Source organism: Trachurus trachurus (assembly GCF_905171665.1).
Source record: "Trachurus trachurus genome assembly, chromosome: 5".
NCBI classification, from domain to species: Eukaryota; Metazoa; Chordata; class Actinopteri; order Carangiformes; family Carangidae; genus Trachurus; species Trachurus trachurus.
In genome coordinates this window covers 22,164,064-22,177,653 of record NC_139896.1, presented here as the reverse complement: position 1 = coordinate 22,177,653, position 13,590 = coordinate 22,164,064, and the positions used below count along the sequence as shown (strand labels likewise).

Genomic DNA, 13,590 nt, shown 5'->3' with positions numbered 1-13,590 from the left:
TTCATGCAGTGCCACATGCGCAGGCACACACAAAACTACTCCAGGTGTATCCACAAAGTCAATATGAGCAAAGACACTTATTAAAGCTTTTACTTGACAAAGAAACATAGTTGAAAAGCTGCTTTTTGGTCACAGAAATATTGAAGGGGCAGCTGAACTCTTATAGTCTTGAATGTACTATCACTGTTATAGCCTATTTCGTTTTATTATCATCATCATTATTATTATTATTACGATTATTATATTATAGTTCATGCATGTTCCACTTCACTGCATCGATATTGATAGACACCTGCATGATGATCATTCACACCCTGGATCAATGTCATCATCATAACTCCATTGAAGGAGGCGTTGAGTAAACATATTGATTTATCTGCTCATGATTAGGGCGCGTGCCATTAGAGACACAATTAAGGTGTGGGAGCTGAACAGCCGGATATGAGCAGCCTGTATGGGCGACAATGGAAGTTGAGGTGGAGGGATAGGGAAGGGGAAAAAAATGGAGAAGGGGAAGGCGGTTTGGGGGGTGGAGTAATCCAGAGAATGCAAAGCACTGCCCTCTCTCTCTCTCTCTCCCTCCCTCTCTCTCTCTCTCTCCTCCTCCTCCGGGTGGAAATTCATCCTTCAGCCTCAGTAGCGGACATTTGTGTGCAGGACCTCGGAAGTGCTGGACGTGTTCAGTCGTGGAGGCTTCGAGGTCCGACAACAGCAGTAGCAGCAGCGGGTTCCTGGTTGGTGGCTGCATAGCTCCGCTGTTACCACCACAAAAATGATGTGATTTAATTTTAATATTTTTTCTATTTTTTCCTCCTCACTCAACCCTAACATTTTTTTTCTCTCTTCTTTTTTTTTAAAACACCGCATACAGTTTTGCGTCCACTGTGGGAATTGTGTGAGTCGTTTAATTACAACTCCGGGCACTAGTCAAACACGGTGCTTTACTTTTTTTTTCTTCTTTCGTTGCTTTTCTTTAATTTTTCGAAACTGTGACTAAGCCTCCACCTTCCGCTGAGAATACAAACTTTGGACCTTGAAGCGAGCAGCCTGTCGCCAGTCGGGAGGTTGGGACGAGGACCGAGAAGGAGGAGATTTGACACCGAGCACCGAGCCTCTATTTGTCCGCTCGACTCCGCGTGGAAAGCAGGGAGGAAAACCCGAGCTTCCCCGCCGCCACCTCCGCCACCAGCGTCCCCGCTTTATCTCCACCGTGCTGTGAAGACAGGAGAGAGGAAGCAGGAGGATTTAGCCTGGATAACGGGAAGAGGATATAAACGTGGAGGAGATTTACCGGTCAGTTTCTGCTTCTCTTTTTAAAAACCGCTGCTCGTTACGGTGGCATTTGCTTCTCTCTTTCTCTACGTGTGTGAGCGTGTGTCAGTTTCCCGAGGATGTGGCATTGAACGCAGCCTGGCTGTTCCTGCTCGGCTATGTGAGTGTGTGTGTGTGTGTGTGTGTGTGTGTGTGTGTGTGTGTGTGTGTGTGTGTGTGTGTGTGTGTGTGTGTGTGTGTGTGTGTGTGTGTGTGTGTGTGTGTGTGTGTGTGTGTGTGTGTGTGTGTGTGTGTGTGTGTGTGTGTGTGTGTGTGTGTGTGTGTGTGTTTTGCTGGAAAGAGAAAGTGCTTGTCGGACTGGGGCAGACATTCAAGGAGATACCGCCGGAGCGGAAAAATAACCCCCCTCCCAACTCCACAGCGATGTAGTGTGAACTATATCCTGCAGCCTCCACGGTCACTGTTGAAATCCTACACTCTAAAGAACCGGTGCGATTGATAAAACATCCGGGTGCGCGGCGGAGGCGCGGGGTTTGTGTGCAGCAGGCGCCGCGGTTTGCCGTTGCAGCGGCAGCGGCAGAGCTCTGTGGTCGAGGATATTTTTAGGCAATCGCTGTGTTATTAGCTGGCTCTCTGGGCTACTTATCCCAGCTACCGCTCTCCGCCCCTGCTCCCTCCTTACTTCCTCCTCTCCTCGTCTCCTTCCACCCTCCCTCCCCGCTTGTCGGTGCCCCAGCGGGTTGTGGACAGCTGAAGCTGCCCTCTAGCATTCCGCCCCGTCCCTCAACCCTGAACAGGTGCATGTAAAAGCCAGGCCGGGACAGGCTGGATGTCCGGGGAGGGGGTGGAGGGGGGGCACCGGGCCTCTTCACACTGTGGACTGACTGTAGCTCACCGACTGTCTCTGGGTCTATTTTTGGCACCAGTGTCCCCTGAGAGCGGACAAGTCCACCGCGAGCACGGCGGGGACATCTCACAGTGAGTTGGTGACCTTATTGTTCTTGGTACTATTTTCTCTCCCTCCTTGTGTCGCTCGTGCTGTTGCATGCGTGCGTGCGCGTGCGTTTCCAGTGGGATTTGAAGTTGACTACAGTGTAGCTATTAGACAGAGAGAAGGGAGTGGGGGTGTGACATGGACACAAACCTTATTATGAGCATCCCAGTCCCCGGTAACGAACGGAGAAATGGTCCATAGTACTACACGGAGCTCGGACTGAGCCCGACTATATCCTCCTCCTCCTCCTCCTCCTCCTGCTGCTGCTGCTGGAGGTGAAGTGAGAGAGTGTAACGTAGGCTACCGGAGGAGGATGTTTTCGCCCACCATGTCGTGATTCCTCTCACGTATGCTTTGCCATGGAGACGTTTGACAGCCTGCTGCGGTCTGGGTATGTCTCCTTTGACCGAGGGACAAGACAAAAAGAGAGGGAGCAAGAGAGAGAGAGAGAGAGGCTGCTGTGTGAAACGGAGAGGATGAAGTCTGAGAGAGAAAACTAAAGCTGAGTAAGGCTGTTCATTGAGTTGGAGAGGGAGTGTGTGAAGGGGGAAATCACTGTAAGTGTAAAAAGCCTGAGCAGTGAGAGGCCACTCAGGACCAGGACTGCCTGAAGGAGTGTTAATATGCACCTTCTCAGGTGTCCTGCTACTAGTTTTACTGGGACCAGTGTAGTGTGACCGTGGCTCCTGCCTTGACTCACTACAAAGCTGCTTTTTTCCAGACAGTTGGCTGTGACTATCTGACCTTTTGAGGTCCTGGTAGCGATTCGAATCATGTCTGGCTGCTTTCCCTGAGTATGATTCGGGGTGTGTCTGGGTGTGTGTGCGCTGCGATTCCACACATTTTTAAACAGCCAATCTCAGCTGTGGATTTCTCTCTCTCTCTTTTTGTTTAAATTTTCTTTTTAAATATGGTTTGATTGTTGAGAGAGTCCTGGCGGCTCTTATTATCCCACAGGCCCCTAAATAAATTAAAGGACTCGGCCTTTCAGTAAATGGGCAATTTGGAGGGCTTTGAGTGGTCCCGTGGGTGCCATTATTCTCTGTCTGCAGCCCCATCGAGGAGGCCTAGAGGATCACCTATTTTCCTATTACCTCCCCACCCTCACCCCCACCTCCTCTCCTCCAACCCCTCCCCCTCCCCGATGAATGTAAATCAATACCTTCTCAGGATATCACACAGGATTCTATTTTATTCTATCCTACTCCATCCCACTCAGCCTGTAGTGACGTAAATCAGCCCAGACCTGCAGCTGAGTACACTTGCGTGTGTGTGTGTATGTGTGTGGTGTGTGTAAACAGGAGTCATGTTGATAGGACTGGTGTGTTTTGTAGACAGGCTGTCTTTAATCCTCCACACAGAGAGCAGTGTTTGCTCCCCTTGGAGCAGCAGGGACACACAACCTCCACTGATGATGGCTGATATTTGTGTGTGTGTGTGAGGGATGAAGTTCAAGCACATGTACGTGACTTTTTGATGTGGCTGCATAACGGTCAGTCTGCCTCAACGGCCGCCGTCAGTGTTCCTTAAAGCAACGTATAACATCCACCCCCTCCACCCTCCACTGGTGTGTTGATGTTGAAATGAATATGAAGCTGGAGTCTTGCTGCAAAAAAAAAAAAAAGGGCAACAGCAATGTTCAGTCGACTTTCACTCGGATGAAAAAAAAAAAGGATTAAAAAACAGATTAGTGTCCCAGGCAGTTGCAGTAAATAACCCCATCTTGTCTTTTTTTGATGAGGAACAGAGCTACACACAGCCTGCAGTGCGTGCACACACAACACACACACACACACACACTAGAATCATCTGTTTGGGTATTTGACTGGATTTATTTGTGCAGCATCTCGTCACCCTGCAGCATGGAGGGAGAGCTGTATTAACACAGGGAGGTGAGAAGCTCTCTGCGTGTGGAGCCGTCTTCCTGTGCAGTAACAAGACGTCCAGTTGTTCTTCCGCTGAGCTTCAAGCGTGTGTGTGTGTGAGTGTTTTATTCATAATGCTTTCTATCATGTTAGCCTTTAAGGATTAAGTAAATAGTGTGCATTAGGAAGAGTGTGTGTATGTGCTGTGCTGTGCCTGGGTAGTTTCCTGTGCTATTTCGTGTGTGTTAACGTATCAAAGAGTCGACACCAGCCGAGCACTCCTCTGAAAGGCGCCTCAGTCTCCAGTTAAAAAAAAAAAAAAAAAGGTGTGCTTCTTGGCTTTAACAGGTTTAAATTACCACTAGAAGGCAACTGGGCTGCAGCCATCTTTTCAAGGTGATGGTCAGCTTAATAGGTGATTAACACTGTTGCATGGGATGTAGCGCACACTCTATGTTCGGCCTGCTGTGTGTGTGTGTTACAGAGGAGGGAAAAAACACGCCTGTGGCTCCATGTTGTGGTTTTTTATTTCTGCAAAGGGAACCCTGGAACGCCGCTTTGGGTTTTGTCTTATATAATCTTTAATGTGCTGAGCAACTTCTGACCCGAAATGAACCCTGAGACGTCCGCTATAGACTTACTTTATTGTGAAGACAGCAAAGACACATTTTCTGTTACTTATAAGGAGGCGACATTTTCTGGCAGTACCAATAACTTTTTGTGCCGTGAATGACAATGTTTGAAACATGCATAATCCGTTAAGTGCTCAGTAGCTCACAGGTGGCCTTTACCTGCCACTCAAAACTAAGAGCACAGTGTTTTTTTTGTTGTTTTATTTATTTATTTTCTTAACACCTCTGCCAATCATTCTCCTGATTTGGCTTTTACATCTTGGAAATATAATATATATATATATATTTAGTTTGATGCCAACTCCAATTCTTGGAATAAACCCATTTTAACCAAAAAAGCAGATTGGAGTCAAACATATTCCTCAGCCATACTCCTCCTCCTCCTCGCCCCACCTCTCTGAGGGTGTCTACATCTGAGCTACGTCCTATTTCAGAAATCAATATCAACCGAAATAGGATTGAGTTCCTCTGTTATGAAAAGCCCCTGTATCCTCCAAATGATGAGTCTAATCTTTGGCTCCCTGCTTTTCAAACTTTTGCTACAAGTGGAAAGGAGGCTTCTTTTTTCAGCTCAGAGATCAGGGTTTGTTTTTTTTCTCTCTCTCCTATTTGGGAAGCAAAGGTAGGAAAAAAGAGAAAGAAATCTGTTGTGGAATGAGCCTACTTTATCACACTGGGAGATGAGATTTAGATCCTTTAGGCACTTTCTCTCTTTCTCTGTCTCTGTCTCTCTCTCTCCTCTTCCACGGCCCTTCTGGGCTAAAATAGGGGGATGAGGCATCTACAGAGTTTCTCTGCCCACAGTTGGCTACGATTCTGTCGCTGTGAGTCACGCTCTCGCTATGACTGAAACACCACTCGTCGATGCACATACGGCACATTTGTCAGAACTCAAAAATAAAACAGTCATAGGATGTTTAAAGAGCCTCGCGGGCTTTGGAAAGGTGTGGGCTTGGGCTGCTGCTGTCGCTATTCTTGGTCATGCAAGACAACAGAAGGAAAAAAATAAATATTTAAGTACCAAAAAAAAAAATCTGGACTTGAGTTGATGACGCTGGCCAGCAGATCCAGAGATTCAAGTCGGTCTTTGAGTGTGAATTGGGAGTGCATTTGGGACATGTAGCTAAAGTTGGTCTTTTTGCTGTTGTCATGGTTTCAACATGGTTTAAAATAGAGGCCAATAAAAAAAAGAAAGTGACTAAACAGACAGCCTTTTGATTTGCCTTCCACTTCTGGAGGGTTTGCAGGGTTCATCCATAATGTGCTGTATACGACCTGGAAACACGACTCGCTGCTTCAGCACCTTCCTCCATCGTCGACCGTACGTCTCAACGTTGAGGCTGCGCTGCTTTCTTCTGATTGTAATCTACAATAGTTCCTGTCTCTGGCTGTAATTCTGTCTGAATGTGGTTCCTGTGTGTTACAGTGTCGAGTGCAGAGCCTGTCAGTCGGTCACAGCTTATGTTGCCCCCTCCTACCCCCCCCAACCACCCTTCTCTCTCCAGCTGCTGTTTTCACTCACCTGTTGGCAGCCAATCAACGTCACTGAGAACAAGCAAAGCATCATAAATCATAGCAACCAGATTTTATATCTTCATATTGCCCAGCCCAAATATTGCCGAGGGGATTTTTAAGAATAATTATATTGTATTTTATATTTCAGGTGTTTTATTTTTTAAATAATAGAAACACAATTTTATTTATTATTTCATTGTCATTTCATTGTAAACAACTCAGACTTACCAGCAGAGCTTATACAAATATTGCAATATTATTTAAATAATGGCCCATGTCGTGCAAATGACAAAACCAGGCCAGAGGTGTGTGTCCACTGCACTCCATCATCTGCAGGTGGTGAGTTCAGTTTCTGCACAAATTCATTTGTAAAGGCTTTAGCTGTCGAATTTCACTCAGGAATATTTGTCACTGTTAATTCCAGTCAGTGTGTGTGGAAATATCTGCTGTGTCAATGTTTATAAAAGTTCACAGCCATCAGAATTAATTTAGCATAGAGTTTTTTGAACACTCACCTGGACCTGTATCAATCCTGGGAGAGATCAAACGAGGCTCTAATCGGCACCTGTCAGCGTCAAACCGTGGTCACTGAAAATGTGGTAAATGTGCAGCGTAGAAATAATATCAGAGCAAAGATATCTCCCACAACCAGAAGATAATCAGTGATCCGAATGAATTGATCCTGATGCCAGTGATAAAAGGCATCATAGAGGAGGTGGATGGTGACACTTGCTTTAAGTGGGGGGGTGTAGGCGTGACTCCCTCCCTTCATCCCTCTAAAATCCATCTCCCGACACTGTTACAAGCCAAGGGTTCAAATATCTGACATGTTTAATACGACTTTTTTTTTTATTATTGATTGAACTGACCTGACGATAAATATCTGGTCAACATGCTGCATCATCATCACTGTGTCTTTAAAATGTGCTGAGTCGGGGAAAATTACATCCGGCAGCGCAGCGGTGTCGGTAAAAATTGTGTCGGCAGCCGCACTCCAGCTGAACGTCAATGTGTGGCGGAAATAACCGAAGTCAAACAGTGAACACGAGGTGAGCGTGACAAACTTTCTGCCGTGTGTGTGTATTATGTGGCCGTGCAGCTGCTCTGCTGTTGTCGCTCCTACCGGCACTTTTCCTGTGTAATTGCAGCTGACAGAGCTGTGTGCTGCTGCAGCGGGAGGTGGCGCACGCTGGCCGGCCCATTATGAGCGATCAGTGTAGCTAACTGCATCAGGCCTGTATGTCACTGATACAGAGGCCATTTTAGCGCCGGAGCTCGGGATGGCGAGGAGGAAAAAGGTTGTTTTATTATTATGATGCACATGAGCTCAGTGGATGAACCTGCGGCTCAGTGGACCAGCCCCATCATTTGCTTGCGGAGCTATTTTAGGACTTTTTCCTCAGAATTTCTTTTAATTTCAAACTTCAGACCGTATCTTTAATTTTCTAGCAGCTCAAATCCCTGCTGCCTTCCCAGAATTCCTGTCTCTACTTCTGCTTTCCCCTTATTAAAGCTTCCCTCTGTTGTCCAGTCACGTCTTTAAAACTGTGTAAGAAGCAGATAGAAGAGTGTGTGTGTGTGTGTGTGTGTGTGTCCGTCCATGTCATACCACTGAATTGGGAGAGAGAGAGAAAATGGGGTGGCAGTGCAGTAATTAGTTCTGGGGCATTAACTGCTTATCAGTGGACAGTTTTATTAGCCCCCTTGTTTTGGCTGGTTAGTCTTCTGGACATGGAGCCAAATGGTTGCTCTGAGTTGCCCGGTCAACCATGGAGGAATTCCATTCTACAATGCCATAACCTCTTAATGTGGCGAGGGGGACGGAGCTGAGCTGTGATTGGACTTCACCGCCGTCATAAGCGGCCACATGCTGTGAAATGTTAAACACTCAACACGGAGTCAAGATGTCGTCCTGTAATCCACGGCGCTGGAGCCGTCTGTGTACCACGGGAGAAAATAAACACAGAGCAGCGCCCGTTTGTTGCTTTGCTGATTTTCGTTTCCCCCCAAATGGCCAAACCATTTGGGTTTGTTTGAACCAAACATGGAGGAATTTCAACCCTGGTGCCACACACATGCTGAAAAGACCCAGTTTTTTGTTGCCATCTACTTTTTCAGAGTTTTCTCTATGTTCTTGAATGAGGTATATGTCACTTAAAGAACACAAGGATCTGTGGCTAGTTGTGTGCACATGCTGGAGACCGCATGTCTGTCCTAAAATTTGCTGTTTCATGATGTGTCTTTAGTTCTCTTCAAGCACTGGAAACACACTCCCATGTAGAGGCATGTCGCTTGGTCATCCATGAAGGAATTCAGGCTTCACCACAACAGCCACAGACCGTCAAAGCATTACTGGTGCAGTAACCATGGAGACTCTGAGTCTGGTTTACCGACTGGGGGTTGGTGTGGTGGTGGGGGTATTTAACAAGAGTTGGGTTTTTTTAAGCAGTTATGCTCGAGAGGCGACTTTAAAGCATGAGACGCTCACTGATGTTTGAATAATATTTGGTTTTACTGTCTTGGCCTGTGGTTTGAAGACGTCTCTGATAACTCAGACATGTTGGAGTAAAACACTGAGCGCTTGTTTTGGCTCCTCTGCCGCGCAGCATTAGTGGCTACGGACAATGAATAGACAGAAGAATCCTACATTCCTACGCATGGAGTTGCCGCTTCTTAAAAAAACTGTGTTGTGTTATTAAAAATTAATGATGGCCGAGTAACTCAAAGAACTGGAAAAGAGCAGCAGAGCTGAGGAAACGACACATGGAGCTGGAAGCAAAGATTAGCCCTCTGTTGCTATTTTACAAAGGGACACCACACGTTTCATCTGCCTCCTCTAACATGTGTGTGTATGTGTGGGCGTCTGTGTGTGTGTGTGTGTATTGTGTTGACTCAGGAAACAGCTTGGCCCTTCCACCCGACCGGGAGCCTTTAAAGCATTGGTGGAAGACAAATACAGAAGGCTAAGGAAATGAGAGCTGAGAAGCCTGACATGTTAAATCTAACAGTCAAACATCACCAGTGTCTGTGTGTGTCGGTGTGTGTTTGTTTGTGTGTGTGTGTAGGTGGGAGGAGGGCAGTGGCTGAGATTCTCAAAAGACGACATTGTTCCTGGCCTGGATTCAAACACACACACACCAAAGTCACACACTCGCACCAGCAGGGGCATACATACGTACATCAGGCGCTGCGTGTCAATACACACACTCTCTCACACACACTATACAATCCGGGACAAACAAGAGTAAAAAGGCCTCAGGTTACACAGATTCGACAAGCTGGGACAAGCCAACAGGTTTTGTAAACAGTGACACATTCCTCCACAGTGAGAGACACAGACTGATCACATGAGTCACACTGACACCCTGAGCGATGGGGTGACCACACAGATGGATAGATTGTTATTGAATATTACATTTTTTAGTTAGAAAATAGTAAAAAAAAAAAAAAAAAGACTCTACAGGTGAAATATTCATATTAGCATGCAGACGTTAACTTTTAGATCCAGTAAACATTAACACAAGGCCCTGGCTGATATTCAATAATATTGAATATAATCATCATCACTATTGAATATTGTTATATTTCCCACCATATTCAATATTTTTCAATTCACAATATCTGTATTTTAAAGGATTCTATTGAAAAATACCTACAATGTAACACTCACCCAGACTGACTTTTTTTGATCAATTTCTGTCAATCAATTAATTAAGTGGCTACCAGTTGAAGGAGTTTTTGTTTTACATCTTAGGTGGTCATCAGTCTCTTGTTTGGTAGAGGACATTCATTAAGTCATTATAACTCATGAACTCCAACATGTTCACTTCACAGTGACATTAAACAGCAGCAGGTCTTCTCATTACAGAAGCCACAACTAGTGAGTTTTTGCCATTTTCTTCTCGATCGACCTTGTTAATGATTAATTATTTATCAATAATATTGACCGCCTTAATCGTTTCAGCACTTTAGCAATTACTGGGGTTTATTCCTCTTTGGGCGAGTATGTATTGATTAGTTTGCGATGTGCTCTTGTATGTCCCAAATCAATTATATTCAGTGATAATTAGTTATAAATCAGCTGCAACCTGCAGCTTGAAACAACAGAAACAACGTTGTCTGTGAAGATAAAGCTGCAGAAACAAACCTATGTAGATGCTGCAACTCTGTGAGAGCTAAAATAAAAGCGAAAGTTGCGAGCCGAGCGCTCTACTGGAGTGCTGCTTTCCAGCTGACGCACCAGGAAGTAAACACTCGGGGAAATGTGTCACAAGGCATGAATGCTCATCTTCAAGCCTATTTGCAGATTTGTGTTACGGATCAGGATGTCATGAGTCACCCATTCATCCAGTTATTCACCCACCCATTTATCCCTCTATTCATCCACCCACCCGACCATCCACACACTCTTCCACCCATCAAGCCCATTTATTCACCCCACCCATTCATCCGTCAATCTGTCTTTTCTGATGGGCAGTCATTCAAAGGGACGAGAGCTGTCGTCTGCCAATGCGCTCGGATGATTCACGTCCTGCAGACGCCATAGCTGCGAGATTGTGTGTGTGTGTTGGTATGAGTGCGTCTGAAGCCGAGAGGGTTCTGCATTTGTGTGTGTGTGTGTGTGTGTGCATACAGGCTGTGGGGACAGTAGGAATTTGGGAGTGACAGGGGATGTAGTAATGGGATGTCTTGATTGATAGGGCTGGAGACTGCAGAAATACACAGACGGGGAGAAAGCAGGGAGGTGGGTGAGATAGAGAGAAACGGGGTTAATAGAAAGCGAGGGAGTGAGAGCAACACAGAAAATGAGCATGGAGAGAGGGAAGTGGGGGAGAGGTGCGTGTGGGGGGAGGGGGCGACGGTAGGAAGCCGGGCAGAGAAGGACAGGTGAGTAAAGGCAGGAGAAATGGAGCAATGGAGCAGATTACTGTTCCTGAACGTCCTTCAAGTGTTCGCTCTGACCTCCATTCACAGCTCTGGACCTCAAGGAGGAGGTACGGGGTGAGGAGTGTGTGTGTGTGTTGGAGGGGGTGGAGGGGGGGATATTGTTTACATAGTTGTGCTTCAAAGAGCATTACAATTTAATAAGGCAATAATCTTCAAGGGCAAATGGACTGTGATGCAGAGGGAGCCCACGCCCAGATCCCTGCTGTTCACAATACAGCAGCACAACTACACAGTCCTGCCGAAGCCTCACATCACTGACTGCAGCTGGAACAGTTTGTTTCCAAGGCCTCCAAGCTGTTTATCAAAAATAACACAATCATCTGAAGTTTATTATTAGGCAGCTTTAAAAATAACTTTTTCCCAAACTTTTCATTCTTATCTGGGGCTGTAACCTTTTGTCTGTAGTCGTTCACACAGAGTTCAAACGTGTCGGAGCTGAAGAGTGAAGTCCCGATCGTCATCTTATCGGCAGCTGGACGCGCTAATGATGAGACGTTTGGCTTTGTTCCTCCGCTTCAAAGAAACTAGAGAACGAACAAGTTGTGATTCACTGATTTCACATCCTTGCTTTTTTTGTCTCTCATTCCTGTTTATGTGCTAACACGTTGTATGCTAACTGTAGCACATTGTAGTCTCAAAATATTAGTCATTCCTTCTGTGTGTTCCTTTTTCAAAAGGACAGAAGGTCATAATAAGATTGTGTGATTTTTAACCTCAGCACTAGAATCACTGGCAAAACAAAAAAGATTGTTGTTGATATGTGATAACATGTAATATTGTGACATTCAAGCATGTTACATATTTAGATAACAGCCAAGGTTATTTCTTACTCACTTTTATATTTAAAAAAAATGCTACCACCCACATGAGTGTTGTACAGTATGAAAAAGAAAGTAAATAGACTCCTGATGCAAAAACTGTTTTGGTCTCCACAGGTAATTTCCTCCATTATGACCACTGTTTATGGAACTCACTTGTTTACATTTTATCAAGGACTAAAGTTCTGCATAACTGAAGGCATGGTTGTTTTTTATTAGCTTGAGGCGGAGTCATGTGCTGCCAAGATGGCGACAGTGGAGCAGCTCACTCTGAGCTTCCAGCAGCTCTTCAGAAACCCAGAGCCTATATGTTCACCTTACAGTCACAGACCAATATTAATATTGACCAGTGAAGTTTATCATAATGTGTCTTCATGACCACCAACCTTTGTGCATTCCACCTCTTTTCCTTCATGAACTTATTCGTATTTTTAGGTCATTCTCATGGGTCTGAATGAACTGTCTATGTGTTTGTCTTTGTGAAGGCTCTTGTCTTGTATTGCCATCTGAGGGGTGAATAAAAAGCATTTTGAAGTGAACTGAAGAGAAATGAGGCCAGTTGGTGCATCCTTTGTAAAACTGTAAAAATCTTGCCTCACAAAGCATTCCTTACCTGCGGGTGCCTGCAGGTTGTAGACAGTGAGTCTTACTGACCAAATCTATGGACAGTGAACATCTCCTAAGTTCACTTTCAACAGATTCAAAGTTACTGTGAGTGCAACTTGGGTTCAGCCTCGTTTTAGTGAGCGAAATATGGGATATAAGATATGGACTCTTTCCACCTCTGCCTTCTCTAAGAATGTTAAAGTCATCAAGGTTGTCAAGAAAATGTGATTTTCTCTAGAAAGGCCTGGGGGGGTCCACAGAGGTCTTTCGTGGGTGGCGTGTGTCGGGGGATTTTCTCACAGCTGCTTTGAAATGTTCACGAAAAAGGATGAGGCTGAAGTTCTGCTTTGATAACTTGCCCTGAATTTCTTTATATTTGACGAGTTCTCACTTTCAGGATGTGAACGTCTTAGAGGATGGTTATTTTCCTGCTTTCTGCCCAACAGGATTTTAACGTATAACCAGTCAAAAAGACGGTACGCTTTATGTCACTCTACGGCATCTTTTAACACCAGAAATGGCAGTCAATAAAACGGCAATGAAACCACAAAAATATCAGGAGTAACCTCAGAGAAAAACATTTTTATAACCTTCAAAATGAGTTATGCTTTTGCATCAAGAAAAATGAAAGAGCGAGAGAAAAAAGCAAGTCTCGCTGGAGGAGCCTGAAGGCGCTCTGCCATCATCTGCTCTGTGTTTAAGTCCTGAGACATCAGGTGGATTTGTTGCTGAGCCACAGCTTCTCTTGAAGTTCACCTCAAACCAGGTGTTTAGCCTCTGCAGCGCTTGGCCTGTAATCAGCCGAGCTCGGCTGGAATGATATGAATTCTGTTTGAACATTCAGGACGAGGCTCAGACCCTCACAGCCTCATGATAAAGTAAAGTACAGCTTGTTTTTCTGAGCTTTCCTGCTCTTTAAAGTGCGAATCAGCCATGGATGC

At 45.3% G+C, this 13,590-nt stretch overlaps 1 protein-coding gene across 2 annotated transcripts in view; it reads left to right on the top strand.

Annotated features, from left to right (window-relative positions):
- The first annotated feature begins 1,007 nt into the window (after positions 1 to 1,007).
- The window catches only part of dag1 (dystroglycan 1), a 47,905-nt gene continuing 35,322 nt past the window's right edge, over positions 1,008 to 13,590 (top strand). Inside the window, exon 1 of one of the 2 annotated variants that reach the window (XM_083972436.1) lies at positions 1,008 to 1,293. The gene's annotated coding sequence lies outside the window, so the exon portion shown is untranslated. Of the gene's footprint in view, positions 1,294 to 2,054; positions 2,251 to 13,590 lie in introns of those variants that run through there. The other variant, XM_083972437.1, reaches the window with a different exon arrangement.